The sequence below is a fragment of the Cottoperca gobio genome, chromosome 5, assembly GCF_900634415.1.
Source record: "Cottoperca gobio chromosome 5, fCotGob3.1, whole genome shotgun sequence".
Classification (NCBI taxonomy): domain Eukaryota; kingdom Metazoa; phylum Chordata; class Actinopteri; order Perciformes; family Bovichtidae; genus Cottoperca; species Cottoperca gobio.
This window is the reverse complement of record NC_041359.1, coordinates 27,417,918-27,423,491: the sequence shown is the minus strand read 5'-3', so window position 1 is coordinate 27,423,491 and position 5,574 is coordinate 27,417,918.

The following is a 5,574-nucleotide window of genomic DNA, read 5'->3' as shown; positions in this document are numbered from 1 at the left end:
TTTTTTTGTGTTTTCAAATGACAGTGCGGTGAATAAAAACTAAAGTTACACCACTTTGTCATTCTTCTGATAACATTCAGGTCCTCAAGGCAGTAATACATGAGCAACAAATGGAAAGCAACGCAGATGCTTAATGCATTGCTAAGATTACTTTACGCTAGCAATTGGTGACGCTAACCCAGAGATGGGATGAAAAGTATTCAATCATTTAAAATATTACAATATACTTGTAAATGGAAGTTGGATGGCGAGGTGATGACGTCAGTCAGTTGTCAGTGGCTGAGACGACTAAAGGTGTGAATGTCTTTAACCAGATGCATGTGAAGGAAAGTCATATACAAGTTTGCTTGAAAACCTGGAAGAATTGATTTTTCATCAGCATTGCTTCCAAAAGTTGCCCACATCACATGTTCCTGACAGCAAACCATCACCTTCTGACACACGTAGTATTTTAGGGGCCTTTCAGATGGCTTAGAACATTTAAGGCTGTGAATGCTGTCGATAAAATTACTTCGTGTCATCAACCATTATTGGAGACATGAAAGCAGGATCTGTGAACTCATAGGTGAGAGGTCATTGAACCAGGAAGGGTGTTGACTTCAAGGACAATGGCACTTTGACTTGCACTGGGGTCACCCAACCTAAAAATGTATTCACTGGAGGTAATGTGGGGCGCTTTGAATGAGAGGATCTACCAGATGGCTGGTGGGGTGAGGATGGCCTCTGAGGGGGAAAAGGTTTGGGAGCCGCCACTGCTTCACAGCAGACTGAGGAGATGTGTTGCTTCTGGGAGCCACCAGCCTCGTAACAGAAGAGCTGCATCTACCCTTCACTCCTCCACCTCTTCCCCCCGGAGAGAACATGATATGATGTGTGTGTAGAAATGTACACACTGTCACTGTAAAAGAAAACATAGTGCAGGTACTTAAGAGGAAAAAGATATGGACAATATAAGCTCCTATCAGGTAACAGAAGTTGAACTTCAAAGGACATTCTGCACAGATTCACTTCTTAGGTTGATACTCTGCAGAAACAGACAGAAACAGACAGAAACAGACAGAAACAGAGACCTGCAGGTCGAATACTGTTTGCAAAGTCTCAAAAATCCATCAGGAAATTATTTGTCATGCCTATATATATATTTATATATATATATAAATATATATGAAGGCTTCCAGTTATCGTAGCTGGAAAGTGATTTAGTAGGACACTCTCAGTTATGTCTGTTCTATATTTGTTTGCATGTTTCACCTGTGTTTTACTTTCGTCCTTAAAAGTTAATGTGCATTTACAGTAAGGAGAAATACTTTTAGAACTGAGAGTTACAGCTTCTCTAAACGATGTAACGCCTGTATAGTTACATTATCGTGCGCATGTTAACTCAGAGGGCTGCAACGCTAACATCCCTCAAGGCTATAAGATCAAGAAAATCCAAAATGTATTAACTAAACACATAAGCTGCTTAACATATGCAACACAACTGTCCCAATATGTCTCTTTAAATCTTGCACAATGTCCCGTAACATTGAGAAGCACTAATGGAAAATGTCTGGTTTTGCAAAACATCAACCTAAAAGGCAGGAATGGTGGAAAGTGTCAGGACTCCAGTAGTTCTTACAGACGGTTAGATTGCAAATGGTTGTTGTTGTTCCTCTTCATTTTACTCTTCTTGATTGAAACCACCAAGTACAAACATGTGCATTCAAACATCAATAAAGAACCAACAGTGTAAGTGTTGTTCAGAAACAGCTCAGAGTGTTTGAGTATCTGCAGAAACTTAAATCACTTTCAGTAATGGGTTGAAATGGTGACACTGTAAAACTTTTTTTGCGTCATTTTGATTACTTTATGCGACAATTCTTAGTCCGTAGCCCTGTCAAAATGTATATCGGTGTGTTTAAGGCCTCTACTTACATTACAATTGATAGTAGTACATAATTAACATCCATGTGGCAGACACAGTCAAAACATGGGGGAAATGAAAAGCGTACATTTTCGGTGCTGAAAGTCGACTCTGACTATATATTAGCTCATTCGTTTGCCTTCAAAGTTACAAACTGTCACACACAGATTGAGACGGGTGAACAAGAAGCTTTTGATGAGCAAAATGACACAATCAATTTTTAATAAACAAACATTAATTACTGTTAATCCTGCTGGCAATGTGGGCATATATATTATCTCCCTTTTAAACAATTAGAGCGTTTTCTTGCAAGTGTCAGCAGAAGCCGTCATAGAAAACCCATCATCCACCGCTTGCATGCATTTTTTTATCCGTCAGATGCTACAATAAACAATCAGCTGTTTGCTAACGTCGTTTATTGCTTCGTAAAGTATCCGTCACGTGTTGTACAGGCAGCTGCTGCAGGTTGGACAGATGGGGAACTTCTGTGACGGTTACGGCTGCAACTTTACATTTTCAACTCTCTTTGTGATCAACATCTAAATCATTATCATGCAATCTTACTTTTGTTCTCTGCAAAGTCATTTCTTTAGAACAGAATGAACTCTGCTTATGGGTTACTGATAAAAAATGTAAGTGTAAACTTTCCTCTTTCATTGGTCCTCAATTGGGGAGTCAGCCCTCCCTCCGTATAGGTTTACATTTTGGCACAAAAGAACACTGACAAAAACACATTCCTTGGGTCACAGTAAGAGGAGTTCGTTGATTTTAAATATATTTATATATATTATATACATATATATTTGATGTATACAACTTTTCTAATATATCCTCACTTTTAAAAACTCCCAGGCAGTCGTTGTAACACTTAGATTAAACTTCACACGACTCAATGTCATTTTAGGTTGTGAAAAATGATCCCGCATTTTTCAAATCAGAAATTGTGATGTTACTTTGGGTGTTACACTTCAGCTCCTTGTCAAATTCAAAGAGATTATTATAGACTGCATGACTCTCCCTGGAATAAGTTATGGAAACAACTAAACATGGATGTGTTGGGTTAAAGTGATGCATCTTAACAAGTGATTTTTGGTTCCTGCATTCAAATTTAAGGTGTTTTTAAAACATAAATATTCTGCGTCCTTAAAGTTTTCCCCTGGACAGTAAGACATTAAGACTTGAGCAGTTACAGGTTTTGGAATCACATATGTCTAAAAGTCCTGATATATACAAAAAATATGCCAAAATATAACTTAAATCGTCTTTAAACATTACACTTGATGAATTTGACTGCAATGAAAACAGCTGGCTCAGCGAAAAACTGCGATGACTGGATGTTTGTTATTATTGCTTTACAGAATGTAGCTGATTTGTTTGGAAATAAATACAGTATTAATATCCCTGCAACACTGCTACTGGCTAAAACAGAGGCCACTTTTGCAAAGTTTCTTTTTTTTGTCGAGTAAAATTACTCCAAATTCTGTGGTTTCATTAAAATATTAGTTGATTAGTAGAAGAGAAAAAACATTTTGTTCGGAAATCTTGCTTCAAAGTTAAAAAACAAGTTTTGTTTTTGTCTCTTATTACAGATATCAGGAAAAAAAAGCCCAAAATGAAATTCAGTAAACTTTGAATCTGAATTAAATTGCTACATATGTTTGTTTTCCTCAATTAAATATTTAATTTCTCCTCTGTCTGTGCAGCGTGTAGCTCATGCTTAGTCTTATCAAGTAGTCTGCTAATTATTTAAGTTTTAATCAGTCATGCGGATGCTACCAGCTAATGCTACAATCTTACGGTAACTAGCAAGCGTATCCCTTCCTTCCCTCAGAGTTTAACAACAATCAACTAAGTTATTATAGATTAACTTTGGTTCACTCCAAAAGACACTAACAACCATAATATTTACACATAAAAAAAGTCGTTAAGCATCATAAAGTGCCCAAATGAAATACATTTACTTTTGTTATTTAATAAACTATACATTTCTCTACAGTGTGCACATTGTGTTCCCTTTAAATTCATCCTATTTTTGTGTCCTTTTTATTTTTTTATCTGTAATACCTGACGTCAGTCCAGACAGATCCTTTGTTTGGATGATGCAAAGTACATGTCATGCTTCCTTCCTCTCTCTTTCCTCTTGCTCCCTCTCTTCCTCTCTCCATACTGAGTCATAGCATGGCTAATCACCAGTTGCCTCGTGGATTAGGGCTGTAATTTAGAATAAAAGGGAGGCTTCTCGGCACAGCCTGAATACTGCTGTCAGATGGTGTGAGTGGTTGTTTCTCTTCACAATAGCACAAGCCGCAAGGTAATTGAAGAAGAGGAAGGAGAAGACACTTGCTGGTAGAAATTGGCACAGTAGAAACTGTTATTAGCCAAAGCTTTAGAAAAAAAAAGAGAGGAGGAATCTTAAAAATCTACTTCTAGACTTTCAGTTTAAGAACCTTAAACTGTGATATACATCAAGTGTTCAACCATCTGTCTTTTTGTATTAGCATCATGTACCAGGTACAATATCTCTGCCTGCACTTTGATGTGACCTGCAGAGGTGGATGTGAACATGTTGAACAGAATTGAACCAAATGAGGAAAAAGCACCCTAAACATGTCAGACCCCATTCACACCTGGCTGTTAGTATCTGCATCGTATCCAGATAAAAACTACATTACATTTGGAAGTGATCGTGACATGCATCTGGTTAGCTGCTTTGAATTATAAAGGTGATCTAATACAATATCCTGCATGCATACAATCCAATTAGGGTTGGACATTTGTATAGATCTGTACAGTAGCATAACTTTATGCAATAGGAAAGGTTCTGGGTGAGCTGTAAATCTCCATTTTGACACAATCAGTTTGCTACAGATTCAAGAAACAACCAGGTAAAATGGGGTCGTAGATCCCCTTTACTAAAAACCCTCAAAGCTGCATGTTTGCATTCCTACCAAACACAACACTGGCTGATTGCTATGATAAGCAGCATCCACGAGAGATGACTCAATAATCAGGAAATCAGCTAATGTTGCAATTGATTGCAATGAAAATGTACAGGCTCTTGGGTCGTACTGGAACATGATCTTTGGGAACTCAGAACCTGCTAGTTCATCTTTAAAAACCAATTACTAAGTAACTGGTAGGACAGAACCACAGCAGTACTCTGGATCCCCAAGATCAAGTAGAAATGTCGATCCTTCCAGAAGAGGAACGCGTCTTTCATCACAAACATATAGTACCAAATGAACTGAACATTGCCGGGCCAAATGTGTGACAGAAAAAAAGAAAAACAGCTCAAGTTAAGTGTTTGAAACCAAGATGTCTTGAGTAGTGACAACACATAACTATATATCCACATATATAGTTACTTTTTAAAGACCTCTGTAGTCCTACTGCGCACAGATCCAGTCACCTACATTCTGCTGTCCCCGTGCTCCTGCAAAATGGGAGGCTGGTGTCTCAAACTGTCTGAGGGCAGTCTAACATTAACAGATAACACTCAGGAGCTGTCCAGCCCCTTAATGAAGACGCAGAAAGACAACAAGCAGTCCTGGGAATGAGAATCGAATATGAGGCTGCGAAGGCCCCGCAGATGAAGCGAAGCTGAGGCTGCAGTGTGTTGTGGTGCCAATAGGATGTGATCGATGTCGGCAACCGAGCCCTCCTTTGAAGTA